Source organism: Phyllobates terribilis, unplaced genomic scaffold (genome assembly GCF_046119375.1).
Source record: "Phyllobates terribilis strain yellow unplaced genomic scaffold, ASM4611937v1 Scaffold_364__1_contigs__length_1914224, whole genome shotgun sequence".
Classification (NCBI taxonomy): Eukaryota; Metazoa; Chordata; class Amphibia; order Anura; family Dendrobatidae; genus Phyllobates; species Phyllobates terribilis.
Window position 1 is genome coordinate 1,347,075 of NW_027363124.1, and position 24,056 is coordinate 1,371,130.

The 24,056-nt window shown below is 44.3% G+C and overlaps 1 protein-coding gene and 1 pseudogene across 2 annotated transcripts in view; both read right to left on the minus strand.

The window, feature by feature from the left end:
- LOC141222884 (uncharacterized) overlaps window positions 1-24,056 on the minus strand; it is a 67,352-nt gene that overhangs the window by 15,729 nt on the left and 27,567 nt on the right. The gene's annotated exons all lie outside the window — the stretch shown is intronic.
- LOC141222881 (uncharacterized) lies at window positions 13,311-24,010 on the minus strand (annotated as a pseudogene).

Here is a 24,056-nt window from a genome sequence, read left to right on the forward strand (position 1 = left end):
GCATCATACATCCTACATAAGGGGCATAATGGGGGCATTACACGGTGTGTAGGCATCATACATCCTGCATAAGGGGCATAACACTGTGTGAGGACATCATACATCCTGCATAAGGGGCATAATGGGGGCATCATACATCCTGCATAAGGGGCATAATGGGGGCATTACACTGTGTGGGGGCATCATACATCCTGCATAAGGGGCATAATGGGGGCATTACACTGTGTGAGGGCATCATACATCCTGCATAAGGGGCATAATGGGGGCATTACACTGTGTGGGGGCATCATACATCCTGCATAAGGGGCATAATGGGGTCATTACACTGTGTGGGGGCATCATACATACTGCATAAGGGGCATTACACTGTGTGGGGGGCATCATACATCCTGCATAAGGGGCATAATGGGGGCATTACACTGTGTGGGGGCATCATACATCCTGAATAAGGGGCATAATGGGGGCATTACACTGTGGGGCATCATACATCCTACATAAGGGGCATAATGGGGGCATTACACTGTGGGGGCATCATACATCCTGCATAAGGGGCATAATGGGGGCATTACACTGTGTGGGAGCATCATACATACTGCATAAGGGGCATAATGAGAGCATTACACTGTGTGAGGACATCATACATCCTGCATAAGGGGCATAATGGGGGCATTACACTGTGTGGGGGCATCATACATCCTACATAAGGGGCATGATGGGGGCATTACACTGTGTGGGGGCATCATACATACTGCATAAGGGGATAATGGGGGCATTACACTGTGTGGGGGGCATCATACATCCTGCATAAGGGGCATAATGAGGGCATTACACTGTGTGGGAGCATCATACATACTGCATAAGGGGCATAATGGAGGCATTACACTGTGTGAGGACATCATACATCCTGCATAAGGGGCATAATGGGGGCATTACACTGTGTGAGGACATCATACATCCTGCATAAGGGGCATAATGGGGGCATCATACATCCTGCATAAGGGGCAGAATGGGGGGATTACACTGTGTGGGGGGCATCATACATCCCGCATAAGGGGCATAATGGGGGCATTACACTGTGTGGGGGGCATCATACATCCCGCATAAGGGGCATAATGGGGGCATTACACTGTGTGGGGGCATCATACATCCCGCATAAGGGGCATAATGGGGGTATTACACTGTGTGGGGGGCATCATACATCCTGCATAAGGGGCATAATGGGGGCTTTACACTGTGTGGGGGCATCATACATCCTGCATAAGGGGCATAATGGGGGCTTTACACTGTGTGGGGGCATCATACATCCTGCATAAGGGGCATAATGGGGGCTTTACACTGTGTGGGGGCATCATACATCCTGTATAAGGGGCATAATGGGGGCATTACACTGTGGGGCATCATACATCCCGCATAAGGGGCATAATGGGGGCATTACACTGTGTGGAGGGCATCATACATACTGCATAAGGGGCATAATGGGGGCATTACACTGTGGGGCAGTAAAGGGGTCCTGTACTATGAGAACAATACGTTTCCTCCCTTCCGGTCTCCATAGTTGGGTCATATGTATCTATTACAGGAAACAGAACAAAACCTTATGATTCTTATAAAGGGGCAACAGAAGACCCCAAAAGAGTCTCCGTGCTGAAGGGGTTAATGCCCCCTGCGCCCAGTAATGGGGTCTCCACATACCTCCACCTGCAGAGCCGCCACCACATATATGGCTGCTCTGTGCCACAGGAGCTGTGATGAGGTCACAGGAGGGGAGGAGTCAGGGGTCACATGATCAGGGGCCTCAGTGGATGCAGGACTCTGCTGTGCTGGTTGTCATGGTGCTGGATGAGCTGAAGTTTATGTGTGGGGTCAGGAGGGGTTTACAGTGTGGATGTAGCAGAGCCGTGTGTGTACAAGGTGTACGGAGCGGAGCCGCGTGTGTACGAGGTGTACGGAGCGGAGCTGTGTGTGTACGAGGCGTACGGAGCGGAGCCGCGCGTGTACGAGGTGTACGGAGCAGAGCCGCGTGTGTACGAGGTGTGCGGAGCGGAGCCGTGTGTGTACGAGGTGTACGGAGCAGAGCCGCGCGTATACGAGGCGTACGGAGCAGAGCCGCGCGTGTACGAGGTTTACGGAGCAGAGCCGCGTGTGTACGAGGTGTACGGAGCGGAGCCGCGTGTGTACGAGGTGTACGGAGCAGAGCCGCGCGTATACGAGGTGTACGGAGCAGAGCCGCGCGTGTACGAGGTTTACGGAGCAGAGCCGCGCGTGTACGAGGTGTACGGAGCAGAGCCGTGCGTGTACGAGGTGTACGGAGCGGAGCCGCGCGTGTACGAGGTGTACGGAGCAGAGCCGCACGTGTACGAGGTGTACGGAGCAGAGCCATGTGTGTACGAGGTGTACGGAGCGGAGCCGCGTGTGTACGAGGTGTACGGAGCAGAGCCGCGCGTGTACGAGGTGTACGGAGCAGAGCCGCACGTGTACGAGGTGTACGGAGCAGAGCCGCCCGTGTACGAGTTGTACGGAGCAGAGCCGCGTGTGTACGAGGTGTACGGAGCCGAGCCGCGCGTGTATGAGGTGTACGGAGCAGAGCCGCGTGCACGAGGTGTACGGAGCGGAGGTTTAATTTGATAATCTTGTTCTGCCATTTGGATTCTCCAATGCACCAACAGGATTTCACAACTCTGAATGATATTTTTCTGATTACATTGGGAGATTTCTTGTGATTTATCTTGATGATATAGAATTTTCTCTCCTGATTTGGATTCTCACCAGGAACATGTCCGTGTTGTATTAGAAAGGTTGAGGGAGAATTCTTTCTTTCTTTGTTACAATTGAGAAATGTTTTTTTTTCTGTTCAGGAAGTTTCATTCCCGGGTCATTTTATCGGCTGATGGGTTTACGATGGATCCTGGGAAGGTGAAAGCCATAATAGATTGGGTCCAACCTAGTGACCTGAAAGTGTTGCAACATTTTGTAGGATTCGCCAACTATTATAGGAAATTCTTTAGGGTTTTTTTTCTCAGATTACTGGCCTCACACGTAAGGGGGCAGATCTCAAGGTTTCGCCACCGGATGCTATTGGGGCTTTTGAAAAATTGAAGAAGTGTTTTATGTCTGCTCCTTTTCTAATCCAACTCGATGTCCAAGATCCATTCATTGTGGAGGTGGATGTTTCGGAGGTCGGGGTAGGGGCCGTTTTATCTCAGGGTTCCAAAACTCTGACCAATCTGGGGTCATGTGCTTTTTTCTCGAAAAAATTTTCATCTGCTGAAAGAAATTCTGCTGTTGGGAATTGTGAGTTACTCACTATTATATTGTCCTTTAAGGTTTGAAGACATTTTCTGGAGGGAGAAGCTCATCAAATCACTGTGGTCACTGACCATAAGAATTTAGCGTATATTGAATCAGGTAAATGGCTAACTTCTAGACAGGCCAGAGGGTCCTTATTTTTCTCTAGATTCAATTTCTCTATCACTTTCAGGCCGGGGTCCAAGCAGTTTTAGTTCTGTTTCTCCTCCAAAATCTCCATTCTCCCTGAGGGCATTGTGGTTTCTGTGATATCCTTGGAGGTTGAAGCTGAGATCTGTAAAGTCCAATCGTCTCCTTTCGCCATGCCTAGGTCCAAATTATTTGTAGTTGGGTACCTAAGATTGCGTCTGTTGCAGGAGCTTCATGATTTAATCATGAGTGGTCATCCGCGGTTCACAGCTATGCAGAAAGCTATTACTAGGCTTTTTTGGTGGCCATCTATGAATAATTATATTAAAGATTTTGTATCTGCTTGTGTAGTTTGCGCACACGCTAAAGTCTGTCATAACAGTCCGGGTGGAGTATTGGCTCCATTGCAATTCCAGAAAGACAGTGAACTCATCTGTCCATGGATTTCGTCATGGATTTGCCTCTGTCTGGTGGGAAGACTGTCTTTGGGTGGTCGTTGACTGACTCATTAAACGGGCTCATTTTGTTCCTTTGTCAGAGGATTACCTAATGCAGAGACATTCTCCAGGTTTTTTATTTCTCATAAAGTAAGGCTACATGGGATCCCTCTTAACATTGTATTTGATAGGGGAGTGCAATTTGTCTCCAAATTCTGCAGAGCTTTTTGTAATAACCTGGGAATTCATTTTTTTTCCTGTGTCTACCACCCTGAAACCAATGATCAGACAGAAAGGACTAATCAATCTCAAATTTTAAGGTGTTTTGTTGCAGCTCAGTGTTTTGTTGTGACTTCATTCTTACTTCTTGCTGGGTTTGCCTTTAAGGTCACAGCCCCACTATTAGTATTTGGTCAGTATTTTTTCTCAGGAGTGGGAGCCAAAACCAGGAGTGGGTGATAAATTAGAATTGGTGACTTGTTTCTATTATACCTTTTCTCTGGTTGTTCCTCACCTGGTTTTGGCTCCCACTCCTGAGGAAAAATACTGACCGAATACTGACCATATACTGATAGTGGGGCCGTGGCCTAACAGTCGAGTCAGTCAGTCTGCTGGAACCTCGCTGTTTTATTGTAATTATGGTGATCATCCCCATTATTTTGAATTTTCCTTTCTCTTTCCTGTTTGCCCAAATGGCCATTTCTCCACCTGTAATGAGTTCCCTCTAGTCCTTAGTATGGTCTTTGGAAGGAATAAGTCAGCTAGAGATAGTCGCCATCATGCTCTCCAGAGACCCCCGAGCATTCCCAAGGAATAATCATAAATCAAAGGCAAACAATGCCACCTTCTCTTCCTTGGTCCCATATTTAAATCCATTTATCTCAGACATTTTACTAATTACTGCCACAAGAGGTTCAGTTGCTATTGAAAACAATGAGAGACAGGGGGCATCCTTGTCTTGTACCTCTGTACAACAAAAATCGGTTAGCCATAGAGCCATTCGCTCTGATTTTGGCCTTTGAATCCGAATAAAGCAATTGCACCCATTATATAAATGTGTCACCAAAGCCAATCTGCCGCAATGTAGCTCACAAATATGGCCATTCTACACTGTCAAAGGCCTTAGCTGGGTCCAAAGACAGGATCACTCTCTGACCAATATTATCAGCCCTTGCTTGTATATTAATATAAATCTTTCTGAGATTGATCGCTGTGGACTTATTTGGCATAAACCCAGACTGATCGGGGTCTATTATTGAGATTACTTTTGAAAGTCTGTTAGCAAGAAGTTTGACGTCTACTGTTAAAAGAGAGATGAGTCTATAGGATGCCGGCAAGCTGGGGGTCTTGTCTTGTTTAGGTAAAACTGTAATTATGGCTTCGTGCATGGATGTGGCAATGATCCCACTTTGAATTGTATACCTCCAATAACACTGGTAGTAATACTTCCTTATATCTCTTATATACTTCCACTGGAATACCATCCATTCCCGGTGCTTTATCGTTGGTCATTGAGCTCAGTGCACATTCTAGCTCTTCTATATCAAAGCGATTCATCTAATAAATTGCAAGAGTCTTAAGGAAAGGACCGGGAGCTGAGCTTTATCTAGGAAGGTCTGGGTCTGTTCTTCTGAGGGTTGAACCTGAGAAGTATACAGCTTTGCATAGTATTCCTCCAACACTTTCAGTATGTCCACTGTGGACTCTACCACATTACCCTCCCTAGTCTGCAGACTGGATATAAAGGCGGAGTCCCTCTGGGTGACAGCTATCACAGATATAAGTGACCTGCTTTATCCCCCTCTTCACAATATTGCATCTTGTGAAACATCTTCTTCCTTCCTGCAGCTGCAATGTTCCCTGATCCAGCAGGTCCTGAGCTGCTTTCAGCCTGTTTTGCGCAGCCGGCGTTGGATCTGTAATCATCGCACTCTCTGCATCTCCCAATTCCTGAAACACCAATGGATCCTGCTGCTTAGTCCGGGATTCAGCTGCTGAGATTTCTGTTATATATATTCCTCTAAGGTCGGCCTTCATGGCTTCCCATACATAGAAAATGGAAGTTGTATTTTTATTAATCACAAGATTCTCCTTTAGTTTCCCATCAATTTTCCCCTCAAGATCCATAACTTGCAACTAAAAGGGGTTAATTTCCCTGTGGGTCTGTACTGCATTGGGGGATTAAGCTTAGGGAGACACAGAGGAGAATGATGGGATAGCGCTCTGGGCAGGAGCTGATGTCAGATATAAGACCCAGCAAGCGTTCATTTCCAAGAGCCAAATCATTTCTCCACAAAGAGGAGAATGTGGACGAGAAGCAGGAGTATTGGTATACATTAGGATGACGGGATCTCCAAAGAGCAATTACGGATGTCTCCTTAAAGGGGTGGTGCCACCATAGAACATATAGGTAATCCTGTGGACATCATGTAAAGAAATGCTTTTGTAAATTAAACCTATTATAAATGATGCCACATTAAAAATATATGTCCCTCTGATGGTCAGTATGGCGCCCCCTAGTGATAGCATTACTGGTATCTATATCCGTCCTTATAGCCCTCTCTAGAGGCCGAGCATGCATGGTGCCCTTTCCCATGCAGGTTGGATCCCTCCACCCGTCAGCCTGCCAGATCTCATCCAGCTGATTAACAGCCGCTGTGAAGTCCCTGCGCTGCTGGAAGTCCCTGCGCCTCTGCTGTCCTCACTCAGGTGTTTTCTATCGATGGCAGCAGCTGGAAAACAGCTGAGTGTTGGCGCTGATCCTGATAATACATAGAGGAAGGCACAGACCTCAGACATTACATGTTAGGCTATGGGTTGAACTAGATGGACTTAGTCTTCCTTCAACCTTAAAAACCATGTTACTATTGTCCTCCCACAGACATACAGGACAGGTCACCAGCAATTCTGGCTCCAGCACAGGGATGTCTCAGACCTTCCCTGCAGTCAATGAGTGACGTGAATATTGATAAGCCACATGTAAAGCCAGGGCCGGGCAAAGTGCAGAATGTGAACACAGGCAGAGGACAACACCTCTCAGGGACACAGATAACAATAGGAAACAACTTTACATCACATCTACGTCCCCTAAACTGTCTCATTCAGTAATAGTGACTGCAGACACCGGATTACAATGTCTGTGATGGCAATACAGAGGACCAGTATACGAGGAGTCCTACACTGCCATTTATGAAGACGGAATCCATATCACCTAATCAATCATATAGTGAGTTTCATTCAAATAGCGTTTACTGTCATTTGCCTGTGGATGAAGAAAGCGATAATTCTGAAGACACTTCCTCAGATCCTGATAAGAAAATAAAGGACGAAATCCTTAAATTTGTATCAAAAAGTCCCAGTGAATACACCGATGTCTCATCTTATGCAAAACACGTACTAGATAACCAGACCGCACGTGTACTTATGTATATTTTATTCTTTAGGATTCTTTATTCTCCCTCCCCCCCTTTCCCCTATTTTCTTTAGGCTTTTAGTATGGTACATACAGGTGCATCTCACTAAATTAAAATAACATCAAAAAGTTTATTTATTTCAGTTCTTCAATACAAAAAGTGGAACTCATATATTATATAGAGTCATTACAGAGGGATCTATTATATAGAGTCATTACACACAGAAGGATCTATTATATAGAGTCATTACACACAGAGGGATCTATTATATAGAGTCATTACACACAGAGGGATCTATTATATAGAGTCATTACACACAGAGGGATCTATTATATAGAGTCATTACACACAGAGGGATCTATTATATAGAGTCATTACACACAGAGAGATCTATTTCAAGTGTTTATTTCTGTTAAGGTTGATGATTATGGCTTACAGCCAATGAAAACACTAAAGTCATTATCTCAGTAAATTAGAATACTCTATAACAACAGCCTGAAAAATGTTTTTAAAATCCGAAATGTTGTCCTACTGAAATGTATGTTCAGTAAATGCCCTCAATACTTGGTCAGGGCTCCTTTTGCATCAATTACTGCATCAATGCGGCAATGTGGCATGGAGGCGATCAGCCTGTGGCACTGCTGAGGGGTTATGGAAGCCCAGGTTGCTCTGATAGCAGCCTTGAGCTCGTCTGCATTTTTGGGTCTGGTGTCTCTTATCTTCCTCTTGACAATACCCCATAGATTCTCTATGGGGTTAAGGTCAGGTGAGTTTGCTGGCCCATCAAGCACAGTGATACTTTTGGCAGTGTGGACAGGTGCCAAGTCCTGCTGGAGAATGAAATTTCCATCTCCAAAAAGCTTGTCGGAAGCATAAATTAGGAGCTTTTCTATATAGTATATAAACACCACCATAGGTCACAGGCACCTATATAAACATTGCCATAGGTAACAGGCACCTACACATGTCAAAATTGTTGGTACCCCTCGTTTAATGAAAGAAAAACCCACAATGGTCACAGAAATAACTTGAATCTGACAAAAGTAATAATAAATTAAAAATCTTTGAAAATGAACAAATGAAAGCCAGTCATTGCTTTTCTGCTTCCACAGAATTAAAAAAAAAATTAAACTCATGAAATAGGCCTGGAAAGAAATGATGGTACCCCTGAAAATAATGTGACAAAAGGGACATGTTAAATCAAGTTGTGTCCACTAATTAGCATCACAGGTGTCTACAATCTTGTAATCAGTCAGTGGGGCTGTATATAGGGCTACAGATACTCACTGTGCTGTTTGGTGACATGGTGTGTAACACACTCAACATGGACCAGAGGAAGCAAAGGAAAGAGTTGTCTCAGGAGATTAGAAAGAAAATTATAGACAAGCATGTTAAAAGTTAAAGGTAAAGGTTATCAGACCATCTCCAAGCAGCTTGATGTTTCTGTGACTACAGTTGCACATATTATTCAGAAATTTAAGATCCATGGGACTGTAGCCAACCTCCCTGGATGTGGCCGCAGGAGGAAAATTGATGACAAATCAAAGAGACGGATAATAGGAATGGTAAAAAAAAGCCCAGGATAACTTCTAAAGAGATTAAAGGTGAACTTCAAGCTCAAGGAACATCAGTGTCAGATCGCCCCATCCGTCGTTATTTTATCCAAAGTGGACTTCATGGGAGACGACCAAGGAGAACACCATTGTTGGAAAAAAATCATAAAAAAGCCAGACTGGAATTTGCCAAACTACATGTAGACAAGTCACAAAGCTTTTGGGAGAATGTCCTATGGACAGATGAGACAAAAATGGAGGTTTTTGGCAAGGCATATCAGCTCTATGTTCACAGACCGAAAGATTAGGCATATCAAGAAAAGAACACTCCCTACTGTGAAACATAGTTGAGGCTCGATTATGTTCTGGGGCTGCTTTGCTACATCTGGCACAGGGTGTCTTGAATCTGTGCAGGGTACAATGAAATCTCAAGACTATCAAGGGATTCTATATAGAAATGTGCTGCCCAGTGTCAGAAAGCTTGGTCTCAGTCGCAGGTCATCGGTCGTGCAACAGGATAATGACCAAAAACACACAGCTAAAAACACCCAAGAATGGCTAAGAGGAAAACATTGGACTATTCTGAAGTGGCCTTCTATGAGCCCTGACCTAAATCCTATTGAGCATCTTTGGAAAGAGCTGAAACATGCCGTCTGGAAAAGGCAACCTTCAAACACGAGACAACTGGAGAGGTTTGCTCATGAGGAGTGGGCCAAAATACCTGTTGAGAGGTGCAGAAGTCTCCTTGACAGTTACAGGAATCGTTTGATTGCAGTGATTGCCTCAAAAGGTTGTTCAACAAAATATTAAGTTAAGAAGAACCATCATTTCTGTCCAGGCCTATTTCATAAGTTACATTTTTTTAAAATTGTGTGGAAGCAGGGTTGATAAGCAATGTCTGACTTTCATTTGTTCATTTTCATAGATTTTTAATTTATTACTACTTTTGTCAGATTCAAGTTATTTCTGTGACAATTGTGGGATTTTCTTTCATTAAACAAGGGGTACCAACAATTTTGACCACATGTGTATATAAACACCGCCATAGGTAACAGGCACCTATATAAACACTGCCATAGGTAACAGGCACGGTCAGGGATCACCCACAGGGACGACAACGGGGAGATCACGCAATATCACACCGTGCCGTCACGCTATCAGTGTTTCATCCGGAATCGCGAGCATACGATCCAAACTACTCACTCCTTGGGCATCGGCGAGCACACAGAGAGCGTATGGCGTCACACCTCCGAATTCCAGCTCCAGGATTATGGGTGTACGCCCCGCACGGTTGCTGCTGGCTGCATGATAGACTGATTATTAACATCAAAATCACACAAAAATCATCAATGGAAATCAAATTTATTAATCAATGGAGGCCTGGATTTGGAGTCACCCCCAAAATTAAAGTGGAAAAACACACTACAGGCTGATCCAACTTTGATGTTATGTCCTTAAAACAAGTCAAAATGAGGCTCAGTATTGTGTGTGGCCTCCATGTGCCTGTATGACCTCCCTACAATACCTGGGCATGCTCCTGATGAGGCTGCGGATGGTCTCCTGTGGGATCACCTCCCAGACCTGGACTAAAGCATCCGCTAACTCCTTGACAGTCTGTAGTGCAACGTGACGTTGGTGGATGGAGCGAGACATGATGTCCCAGATGTGCTCAATCGGATTCAGGTCTGGGGAACGGGCGGGCCAGTCCATAGCTTCAATGCCTTCATCTTGCAGGAACTGCTGACACACTCCAGCCACATGAGGTCTGGCATTGTCCTGCATTAAGAGGAACGCAGGGCCAACCGCACCAGCATATGGTCTCACAAGGGGTCTGAGGATCTCATCTCGGTACCAAATGGCAGTCAGGCTACCTCTGGCGAGCACATGGAGGGCTGTGTGGCCCTCCAAAGAAATGCCGCCTCACACCATTACTGACCCACTGCCAAACCGGTCATGCTGAAGGATGTTGCAAGCAGCAGATCGCTCTCCACGGAATCTCCAGACTCTGTCACGTCTGTCACATGTGCTCAGTGTGAACCTGCTTTCATCTGCGAAGAGCACAGGGCACCAGTGGCGACTTTGCCAATCCTGGTGTTCTGTGGCAAATGCCAAGCGTCCTGCACGGTGTTGGGCTGTGAGCACAACCCCCATCTGTGGACGTCAGGCCCTCATACCACCTTCATGGAGTCGGTTTCTAACCATTTGTGCAGACACATGCACATTTGTGGCCTGCTGGAGGTCATTTTGCAGGGCTCTGGCAGTGCTCCTTCTGTTCCTCCTTGCACAAAGGCGGAGGTAGCGGTCTTGCTGCTGGGTTGTTGCCCTCCTTGGGCCTCCTCCACATTGCCTGGTGTACTGGCCTGTCTCCTGGTAGCGCCTCCAGCCTCTAGACACTACGCTGACAGACACAGCAAACCTTCTAGCCACAGCTCGCATTGATGTGCCATTCTGGATGAGCTGCACTATCTGAGCAACTTCTTTGGGTTGTAGAGTCCATCTCATGCTACCACGAGTGTGAAAGCACAACCAACATTCAAAAGTGACCAAAACATCAGCCAGAAAGCATCGGTACTGAGATGTGGTCTGTGTTCCCCACCTGCAGTACCACTCCTTTATTGAGGGTGTCTTGATAATTGCTAATAATTTCCATCTATTGTCTATTCCATTTGCACAGCAGCATGTGAAATTGATTGTCAATCAGTGTTGCTTCCTAAGTGGACAGTTTGATTTCACAGAAGTTTGATTTATTTGGAGTTATATTCTGTTGTTTAAGTGTTCCCTTTATTTTTTTGAGCAGTGTATAATGCAGGCCTGGGCGGACGCCTGCGTTTTGGTAGCGTATGTGGCTTTGGGGGAGGGAATGATTACAGGACAAAAGAAACAGAACACTGCGACGATTCAATATAGGTGGAGAAGGGGCTCCTCAGCTTGATTTGAGCATTATCGAACACGACCAGGTGTTTATAATCCTTATACCACCCTGGCAATGAGTGCTCTTGTATTGTCCATGTGTTCTCTTATACCTAAGGGGAGATATGTCCACACGCCCCCTTTGGTGACATCATGTGGGCCGGTCTCCAGCCTGTACATTTTTATTAAAAATGCTAACTTCTGCAATAACTCATCGCTCGTTGATCCCAGAAGCCCAAAAGTGATATCATATTTTCTATTATGATTTTACATTCATTTACAGACTACACATCGCATAGCTGCAGTCTGCTATTCTGGTGTTTTTGCGCTACATCGCCCTGATTTTGCTTACAGCCATGGAAAACTATGGATACATTCCTGGGCTGTTGCTATCAATAAAAATATGGAATTATGGAACATACAATATTTCATATCGGAGACAAAGTGGCTGGAGGTTTCTTTTTTAAGTTGGGGGAAAGCAAACCTTCCCCATCACACACAAATTACTGTGATCTTGACACTAATTGCATCCTAAGTAGCTTGGTGGCACCTCTTGGCTGCCAGTTGTTTGTATAAGCTATTTTGGCTGTGGGTGATAATTTGCAGGAATACATTGTAGATTGTCATCTCTGGACTGTGTTAATTGGGGCTTTTGTGCTGAGAAAAAGGGGAATAAGGGAGGGGGTGAACATCTATGTCAGGCAAATATGGAAGAAAATTTTCCTGACAATATTTCCCTGACAGGCACCTATATAAACACCGCCATAGGTAACAGGCACCATCTCAGATGAAGGCGGTCGTAACCGCTGAAACGCGTAAGAACTGTACTCACTCCGGAATTCATTGCCTGAGTGATGTCACTTACCTGCAAAGGCGGCAACGCGATATACGGTGGCCAGACGGCACCGCATTCATATCGCTCAGCTCCTTCTCCACCATGTGGATTGTAGATACATACACCACACGAGTGCACCTAAGATTGGGACACACAATCCAGTACCCGGCATAACGGGATGTACTTTTTCTGGCATTTTGCCAGGATCTTGATTGAGCATAGTGCAACACTCTGCAGAATATTTGCCAGGATCTCTATTGAGCAGAATGTAACGCTCTGCAGGGCAGTTAATTTAGGAGAGAACAAAAGGATCATCATTCGGATATATCCATAATTTTCATATGGCACAGATCATTAGTGTCAGAAGATAACAAAAGGTAGGAAACACTGTTTTTGGAACCTTTACCTATATATTATATTGGTTTATATTCATATGAAATACTGCAATTATTTCTATATTTTTCAGTTTTGCATTTACTTCTTACCGCATCTCTAACTTTTTACATTGAAATCACAGATATATTCCTTTAATAATTTTTATTCCCACTTATCAGTTTTTAATTAATCCTTGGATCAACCCCTCCCCCCTTTATTTATTCCTTTTTTATCTAGATTTATGAACTAATTAATTGAGATTTTAACATGATTAATAATATTCCAGGATCAACAAATGACAAATGATCTCTTTTAATCAATTATCTATTTATTTTAAAATAGTTTTTGCAATGAGCAGTTATTCATTTATTTTTGAGATATTCAGCGCGTTTTTCACAATTCATATATACAAAAAGCTCATATTCGATTGGCTGCATATACAACACATTTTTTTGGTATCATTGGATATATTTTAAGTATAGATTAAAGCTTGGCACTTAGCCCTTCACTTAGTATAGTTTATCACAAAGATGTGACAATAATCTATTTATTCCTAACAGCTCAGTACACATGAAATGCTTTCCAATACACATTGTAAGCGTTTGATCCATTCTCCTTCGTTTAATACATCTTATTATATGATGCCGCTCACCCATTTTCCCTTCATCTCTTCTTGTTTTCTCACATCCACCATCCTGTTTTACCCGACAGCCTTCTTTGTATTGCTGCTTGCCTCTGACTCGGAACGCTTGTCGACCGCAATCCTCTGGTGCGGCTTGGAAGATCAGCCGACGTTCCTGTGTGTTATACTATTCATCTTATTTAAACCGAAGTGTGTATCACCTTACTTTACAGTCCACCTCACTCATCTAATCATCAGGCGTATCTGACGTTTCCTTTTGTCGGATATGCCATTCAGCTCCCACACTAGAAGCTCTCCTTTGGTAATGATCACAAGCTCTATTTGGAGCACCAGAAAACCCGCACTCTAAAACCACTAAGCACACACTCATTATTTCTCCCCACCTACTGGTTAACATTATATTCTCTTTTTTAATAATTATTTTTCTAATGTCATATAGAATAATTGTGCCAAATATTGTTAGAGACTAAGTATAAACCATTGGGATATCATTCCCCCTTTCATAATGAACCAATTTTGCAGCTCTATTCTGATCATTGAAACTCTTGGGTGGCCTTCAGCACTGTTAAACCACATTCATACTCCAATAAATCAATCGAGCACCAGTTCGCATCTCATTTAGGAATACACACATATAACAAATTATTTTTTTTACTCAAATGGTATGAACATTTCTTTTTCAGTTGTTTTTATTAATATACTATATTATGTTTTAATGCAATAAATATATGCAATATTTTTCTGTCTTTAACACTTCAACCGACCTCTTTTTAATGTATTTACATATGAAATTGACACATCATGTGTCCCCCCTGTTTGGTGTTTTTTTTCAAAAAGCATATAAAACTCAAGTTACACATGGTACCTATTAGGTTATGTCCTGAGGTTGTGTATGACTTCGAAACGCGTTAACTTTTAACCTGTACATATACAGTACAGCCCAAAAGTTTGGACACACCTCATTTAAAGAAGACTACCGCTTGAAGCTCATCAAGAAAATGCCAAGAGTGTGCAAAGCAGTCATCAAAGCAAAAGGTGGCTACTTTGAAGAACCTAGAATATAAGACATATTTTCAGTTGTTTCACACTTTTTTGTTAAGTATATAATTCCACATGTGTTAATTCATAGTTTTGATGCCTTCAGTGTGAATGTACAATTTTCATAGTCATGAAAATACAGAAAAATCTTTAAATATGAAGTTGTGTCCAAACTTTTGGTCTGTACTGTACAACTGTTTGCAGTTTGTCAATAACATATATAGTTTCTCTCCCCATCGGAGTTGTTTTTGATGGTCAACAAAATACGATTTTCCAGAAAATCACTTTTCACACTCTAGGTATGATAAGGACTAGTCTCTATGTGGGATTTTTGATGTTTAAAGGGGTTGTCCACTACTTTCACAATCCCTTTTCATTCTTAATGTTTGATCCTGTTAAAATAAAAACATTTACACAAACTTCCCAATCCAGCGCTGTCAGCATTCTCATTTCCGAGGCTCAAGTGAGGTTGTTGAGAGTCTTGCGCCCAATCAGTGCTGGCGTAACTGTCCCCACCTTCGAACAAATTGAACATTAAGAGGAAGTCGGAGAGCAGCTGCAGCCCTGGCTTCCTGTTGGTGTTCAACACATCCGAAAGCGGCGACAGTGAAGCCGATTGAATGCAGGGCTTGTGTGATGTAATGACCTCACATGAGCCCCGGGAATGCGAATCTCATCTCAACACTACTAGAACGGTGCTGACACGGAAAGTTATTATGAGTGTTTTTATTTTAACGAGGTCAAACATGAGGAATGACAAGAGACTGTCCTAGTAGTGGACAACTCCTTTAAGAAGGTACAATTTTCAGTTAAAACAATTCCAACATTCTGAACATGAAAGGGGCTTCTGACCTGTGTGACTTCTCTGACGTTTATTAAGAGTTTATTTCTGTGTAAAACATTTCACACATTAAGAACATGAAAAAGGCTTCTCCCCTGTGTGAATTCTTTGGTGACTAAAAAGAGATGATTTCTTCACAAAACATTTTCCACATTCTGAACAGGAAAAAGGCTTCTCCCCTGTGTGGGTTCTCTTGTGAATTACAAAATTTGATTTGTGGCTAAAACATTTCCCACATTCTGAACAGGAAAAAGGCTTCTGCCCTGTGTGAGTTCGCTGGTGCCTAATAAAACATGAATTATCGTTAAAATGTTTCCCACATTCTGAACAGGAAAAAGGCTTCTCCCCTGTGTGAGTTCTCTGGTGCTTAACCAAATCTGATTTACGGCTAAAACATTTTCCACATTCTGAACAGGAAAAAGGCTTCTCCTCTGTGTGAATTCTCTGGTGCTTAACCAAATCTGATTTCTGGCTAAAACATTTTCCACATTCTGAACAGGAAAAAGGTTTCTCTGTGTGAATTCTCTGGTGCTTAACCAAATTTGACTTCTGGCTAAAACATTTTCCACATTCTGAACAGGAAAAAGGCTTCTCCCCTGTGTGAGTTCTTTGGTGCTTAACCAAATCTGTTTTCTGGTTAAAACATTTTCCACATTCTGAACACAAAAAAGGTTTCTCCCCTGTGTGAGTTCTCTGGTGCTTAACAAGATCTGATTTATCTTTAAAACATTTCCCACATTCTGAACATGAAAAAGGCTTCTGCCCTGTGTGAGTTCGCTGGTGCTTAACAAAATATGAATTATCGTTAAAACGTTTCCCACATTCTGAACAGAAAAAAGGCTTCTCTCCTGTGTGGGTTCTCTGGTGAGTTACAAAACTTGATTTCTGGCTAAAACATTTCCCACATTCTGAACATGAATAAGGCTTTTCCCCTGTGTGAGTTAGCTTGTGCTTAACAAAATCTGATTTCTGGCTAAAACATTTTCCACATTCTGAACATAAAAAAGGCTTCTCCCTTGTGTGAATTCTCTCATGTCTAACAAGATTTGATTTCTGGCTAAAACATTTCCCACATTCTGAACAGGAAAAAGGCCGCTGCCCTGTGTGAGTTCTCTGGTGCTTAACAAAATTTGATTTGTGGCTGAAACACTTCGAACATTCTGAACATGAATAAGTAGTCTCACCTGTGTGAATTCTCTCATGCCTAACAAGATCTGATATCTGGTTAAAATATTTCCCACATTTGCAGCAAGAAAATCCCTTTTTTGCTTTATGAATTTTTTGAAGTTTAAGAAAACACTTTTCCAGGGGAAAATTATTCCCGTGTTCTGAATGTGAAAATGGCGTCTTTGCTTTAGGAGCAATTAGTTTTTTAATGCTTTTTTTGTGACTTTGATTTTCCTTAGTAGTTGGTAATGAATCAGAAGACAGGACCCGTTTCAAAGGATCAGATGACAGATCTTTGCTGTGAAGGATTGATGGTATATCTGGAGTAATGCCATTCACTTCAATTGTATCCTGTGGGATCTCAAAAACATCTGATTGAAAAATTGAAGATACCAGCTGTCGCTCTGATCTCCTGGTACAGTCATCTGCCAAGAAGAAAACTAATTATTTTTGAACAAAATATATCCTTGAATTTTAGATTTTTTTGAACATTTCTACTTAAACTCTCCGTAAAAATAGTAAGTTATGTAAAAATATGGAATGATTCACCAAGACAATGACAGTTCATAGTCTAATAAGAAACTGTGAAGATACTACTCAGTCTGGCAGTCAAAAACTGTGACTATAGACAAAAACACATTTACTGAAATGATCAAACTCAACAGTCTTCATTAGTGATGGGTGAGCACTAAAATGCTCGGGTGCACGATGCTCGGGTCGAGCACTTTGGAATACTCGGGTGCTCGACCCGAGCGACGAGCCCAAAGTAAGTCTATGGGAAACTCGAGTATTTTACCGGCGGCATCCCCAGCGGTCAGCAGAGGGCCTAAAAATTGCCCAAATCGATGGGAACAGTGCTCAAATGACATGGGAACAGCATGCGGAAGACCCCTGGAAGCATTTCTGATTTCCAGGCCACTTCTGTCAAAAACGTTGTCAGAAATATTACGCCACTTTTACGAACTCGCAATAAAACATACAAAAACGAAACCAAAATGGATTTTTCTGAGAAATATGTTAAGGAACATCCTTTCCAGGGTAATGACTTGCATATAAAGCAAAATAAATAACCAAAAACAAAAATACTCCTCCACACCTTGGGCTATGTTCACACTTAGCGTTTTTAATGCGTTTTTGCACTTTTGCATTGCTTTCAACCGTGACAAATGTATTCACCAGGAAATGTAATTTTAACATTTTACAACCTTATCTGGCCATGTGGTGTGTGAGATATCATCAGACACATAGTGTTTCATTTATGAAGGAGGGACTCTGAAAGTCACAAAGCCTATTTTTATAGGGCCATCAGGCGGTCTTCACTATTCTTAAAGGGCAGCAGTCGGCCCTCACTATTCTTAGAGAGCCATCAGCAGGCTATGTTTTATTGTTCCCATTAATAAAGAGTGGGTATCCTATACTGTTATGGCGTATGCAGTGAGTGGCAGGGCTGCCCAAAATTTGGACACACCCCAACACCCCTTTGAACAGACTTAGAGGAGGGCCTCCTTAAAACAATATTCCCAATGTTAATAGGAAGTAGGTCTCCCATTGTGTGTGACTATGCACTGAATGCAAGGGTTGCCAAAAATTTGGAGGCATTCCAATGCCCCTTGGAAGAGACGTGGAGGAGGGACTCATAAAAAATGTTACCATTAGAAAGGAGCGGATCTCCTATACTTGTAATGCCCATGCACTAAGTGTATGGGCTGACAAACATTTACCCATGGGGTGTATACATGAACATACTGTATAAAAAATTTTTTTGTGCGTGCATCATAAACAGCCTTTAAAAAATTATGTGGGTGTTGCATCACGGACCACGGTCACCCTGGTGATATGGTGGTGGAGGATGAGGATGAGGAGAAGGAGGAAGACAAGAGCAAAAAGCCAAAATCAAGAAGTGTATACCCATGTGTGGGTGTGAAGAGGTGCATGGGAATACACCTCCCAAAAAAAGACACTGGATTTGAGTTTATGTTACGCTGCTATCATTCAGTGGTGTTGAGAAGTCTGGCCCAATCCAGCCTGTCACCATTTTCAGTTGACAGGCGGATGCGCTTATCAGTTATGATTCCACCAGAGGCACTAAAAACCCGCTCTGATAAAACTATGCGGCAGGGCAGGCCAGGACCTCCAAGGTGTAGAAAGCCAGTTCATTCCATGTATCCAGCTTGGAAACCCAATAATTATAAGTCACAGAGGAATCACAGAGGACGTTGGTATGGTCAGCAAGGTACTCCCTCAGCATCTTCCCAAACTTTGCACTCCTTGTGAGAGTACCCTGCGCCTCAGGACCTGTGCGATGGGAGGGGCTGAGAAAACTGTCCCAGAACATTGACAGTGTTCCCCTGCCTCTGCTGGATTGAAGTTGTGTCTCTCACGCCTGTACTCCTTGGTTGTCCAACGAACTGTGACCTCTGCCGCCAGTGTTTTCAGATGGGAATTTTTTTAATAGTTCCCCAACAAGGGACTTCAGGTACTGCCCCATTTTTGTAGACCTGCCCGCCTCAGTAATAAGAGATCTAAAGTTCTCCTTGTAGCATGGGTCTAGAAGTGTCACCGAGTAATGACAATCACCCTAAATTTTGAGAACGCAAGGGGCATGGGTAAGGCAGAGTAAAATAAACTCAGCCATGCGTACCAGACTGCTAACAGGCAAGACTTCCGTGTCCTTACCAAGAGGAAGGCTGACCATGCTTTCCTCCTCCTCAGGCCATCCACGCTGAACAGACGGTATGACAGTTGTGCAGGTATTACCATCTATAGCGCGTGAAACTAGCTCGTGTTCTTCCTCCTCCTCCTCATTGTCACCCAATCCACGTTGGGATGAGATGAGGCTGGGCTGTGTGTAATCACCCTGTATGGTTTCTTGCTCCATCTCATCGTGCTCCGCCAGCAATGCATCCTCTTTGATTGTGAGCAGAGAGAGTTTCAGAAGACAGAGAAGCGGGATGGTGACGCTAATTATGGCGTCATTGCCGCTCACCATCTTGGTGGAGTCCTCAAAGTTTTGGAGAATGGTACATATGTCTGACATCCATGTTCACTCCTGAGGGCTTATGTGTGGAGTCTGAACGGAATACCGACGGCCTTGTTGATGCTGGTACTCAACAACTGCTCTCTTCTGCTCACAAATCCTTCCCAACATCTGCAGTGTAGAGTTTCAACGAGTGGAGACATCACACACCAGTTTGTGAGCCGGAAGCTGCAAACGCTGATGAAGCACGGCAAGGGCGGAGGAAGCTGTAGGCGACTTTTTAAAATGGGCACACAGCCGGCGTACTTTAACAAGCAGTTCCGGGTAGGATTTGAAAAACCGCTGAACCACGAGGTTAAGCATGTGGGCCAGGCTTAGTACGTGCGTGAGCTTGCCTTACTTTAGAGCCGCCACCAGGTTCCGGCCTTTGTCACACAGGACCATGCCTGGCTGTAGATTCAGCGGTGTGAGCCACAGATCTGCCTGTTCTTTCAGATCAGTCCACAACTCTTCAGCATTGTGCGGTTTGTCACCTAAGCATATTAGTTTCAGGACAGCCTGTTGCCGCTTGGCCGAGGCAGTGCTGCAGTGCTTCCAGCTTCTGAATGATGTGGTCATTTCGGAGATGGAGGCTGAAGAGGAGGAGGCTGAGGAGGATGAGGTGCAGGAGCTGCAGACTCTGGGGGCAACCCTGATTGACCTATGGCCCGCAATCCTTGGCGTCGGGAGGACGTGTTCCGTCCCAAGGTCCGACTGGGTCCCGGCTTCCACTATGTTAACCCAGTGTGCCGTCAGCGAGATGTACCATCCATGCCCACAAGTACTTGTCCACGTGTCCATGGTTAGGTGGACTTTCCCGGTAACTACATTGTTGAGGGCACGGCTAATGTTTTGGGACACGTGCTTGTGTAATGCGGAGACGGCACACTGGAAGAAATAGTGGCAGCTGGGGACCGAGTACCGAGGACGGCCGCCGCCATCAGGTTGCGGAATGCTTCCGTCTCCACGAGCCTAAAAGGCAACATTTCGAGCGCAAGCAGTCGTGAAATGTGGGAATTTAGTAGTGTGGCCAGTGGGGCGTTGGATGCTTATTTGCGCTTGCATTCCAAGGACTGGGGTATGGACAACTGAACGCTGCGCTGGGACAAGGACGTGGACATGCTTCCTGATGCTGCTACTTGAGAGTGTGCAATGACAGGTGTAGGGCAGGAGGCATCTTCGCATGCACCATGGAAAGGGGATTGGCTTGCATGCACAACAGCAGAAGAAGCAGTGATACCAGACACTGTTCCTGGACCCTGGGGTTCAGCCCACAAAGTCGGGTGCTTTGCTGCCATGTGCCTGATCATGCTGGTGGTGGTTAGGATGCTAGTTTTGCCACCCCTGCTGATGCTGGCCTGGCAGATGGTCAAATGGCCTTTTGGGGGTTATCGGCAGTCTTTAAAAAACAACCAGACTCGGGAAGACCTAACAGTTGTACTGGCAACTTCCTTCGTGTTGGTGTTACGGGGAACGGTTGACTGCCTTCTGTCTGCGACCACCAGACTGCTTCTTCCTGCCTGTTGGGGTGCTCTGCCTCCCTCCCCCTGTTTGCCTCTGTCCTCACTCTGCATGTCCTCCTGCCAGGTTGGGTCAGTTACTATATCATCCACCACCTCGTCTTCCACTTCCGCACTCTGGTCCTCCTTCTGCCTTTCTGGCAATTGTGTCTCATCATCGTCCACCTGTTGTGACACTTTCCCACCATCGCCTTCGTGTGACCGTGGCTGCTCAAATATTTGCGCATTGCTATATGCGATCTTCCCTTGCCCCGCTTCAAGTGGACCGGGCGAGAGGCCCAAATCTATAAATGGAAAAGTGAACAGCTCTTTGGCGTGTCCAAGTGTGGGATCAGTTGTCTCCGGGCACTCGGCATGGTGGGAGGAAGGAGGATCAGGGTGAGGAATATGCAGTCCAGACTCACGGCTACTGAGACTTGACCGTGTGGAAGACAGGGTGGTAGTGGCAACGTGACTGGAAGCATTATCTGCTATCCAACCAACAACCTTTTGACACTGCTCTGGGTTCAATAGTGGTGTGCTGCAGTCCCCTAGGAATTGAGACAGGAAGGTCGGGCAAGAAGATGTGGGTGTTTGTTGTGGCACAATTTCAGCTTGCCCACGGCCTCGGCCTCCGCATGCACCCTCACCATCACGTCCAGTTACCCGTCCCTTGCCACGCGCCTTGCCCATTTTAAATTGAGGACAATATCTTCCACGCTCACTACAAATGGCTGAATTTGGAGCGAAGTTATATGTAATCCGTGTGACAGAGAAATCACAGTTTTAAATACCTGGCCTGTAGGTAACTATTTTGAACAGCAAACCGGTGTCAAAAACTTTGCTGACACACGAAAGAAAAATTTGAATGGAGACCAAAAATGGCAGTATTTTCAGCGCAATTATATGTGATCCGTGTGACGGACAAACCACAGTTTTAAATAGCTGGATTTTTAGCGCTGTAATATGGAAAGGACCTGGCTGTATTCTGCAGTGCCAACAAGCAAATGGCGCAGAAAAATGGTGTTCTCTGGATTGCTTTTTAAGCAAATAATGAGGATTAAGACCCCCAAAAACTTATTCCTGGCCCCTGAGACCTGGGCCTATTTCTAGAAATATCCAACACATCCAGCAGAAGGCAGAACTGGAATGGAGCCTCTTGTGCTATATGCACTGCAGTCTGCTATATACCCTGCCTGCCTGATATCTCTGCAAATGGATTAGTCCTCAGAAGAACTGTTTGTTGAGATGGATATGTGTAATGTACTTGTTTTCTCCCTACACTACCTAATACACAACCAAATCTCTCCCTAGGTCAGCAGCACCTCTCCCTATACTGCCTGATTGCGGAGTAGACTGACGAGCACGGCGGCACCAGGTCTGATATAGCCCTGATGACGCTGTGCGGCCAGTCAATCACTGTAATGCCACAACCAATATGGCTGCGGCATTACAGTGAGTGGCAGGCAATCCCTGCATGTTGACTGGCGCTCTAAAGAGCGCCAAACATGCAGGGAGGGGACCTGAGCATCCGGGCGAGTACCGAGTACTTGAGAGTATGCTCGCTCATCACTAGTCTTCATCAGTAAAAAATAAGTAATTAGTGGTGAAACCTCTCTGGGGTAATTAGAGTATGGGGCTCGGTGGCTCTTGGCAATCTAAACTATTGTAAGGGACAATATTCTATCAGATGAGTTTCAAGAAGAATATTAGACATTTAAAGAGAACTTTTTATAATCATGCAAAGCTGAAGTGTCTTAAATTTAGCTTAGAGATATATCATGGCACAGGTGTAATATTTTTTTTATGTAGTTTATAGCAATCCTGTTTGAAGTTAGTTGGTTTTAAAAGAAATTGAAAAGTCAGAATAAAGGGAAACTCTGTTGTTATTGTACAGAAATTCACACTTGGCCCTCACTTCACATTTAATGTTGTCGATCATAAAAGTGAAGTTTGGCCAGAAAGACTGGACCTGGTCTTGTAAGGACCATATGAGAACATTCAGCAGCACAGAAGGGAGAGAAGGAAGATTCATCCTATAAGATAGCAGGATTCTAGAAAGCCAACAGCATCATTACCCTCCGCTTTCTCTAAGAGGCCTATCATCATTTTTCTTCAAGTGATTTTCTAACTTTTGTCAGCACATTCTACGTACGCTGTCCTTTGGTTTTGTAGTTTACAGATCTGGGCAGGTAACGGTCAGCGTCTCCTAATCCCAGGGGGTAGGTGGATCCTCCAGGTTGTAAGTTCTATAGAAGAGGGCTTCAATACCAAAAGTCATTTGAAAATTTTTGGGTGGAGGAGAATGTTGTGGTGTAGAGGCAAATTGGTGAACAGACGATTGTGATACAGCAGACCCTACACCAATGATAAAGCAGCCACAGCCGGTGACTGAGAATAATCGGTGACTTCTCTACATTTAGTGGTCAGTACTCACCTGGGTAGTCATATGTAGGAATCTCCTCTTTACACCGCTCATCACCCCTCACATATGTCTCTGTAATATTATGGGTCAGATCTTCACCCTGAAAGAAAAAGTAGTCACAGAGAGAAGGATAAGTCACATCTATGATCAGCTCTAATCCTGCCATGTCCACCGTTCTCATTACACAAGTATAAAACATATAATACTGGTGGATAAAACAAGACTGAGCACAAGACCTTCACAGCCGTCTACACATTATAAAGGAGATCTCATGACACCTTCTCTCCATCTACCTGATGATCCTGAGGAACATTGGGGTCTTCTTGTTTACAGTCCTGTGGAAGAAGAGGACGGGGACATCACTCTGGTGTTGTCCTCTTACTGGATAGATCTGGAGGAAACACATACAGGGACTGAATTCATTCTTTACATACAGATAATTATAGGCCGTGTGTATTTAGTCCTGTCT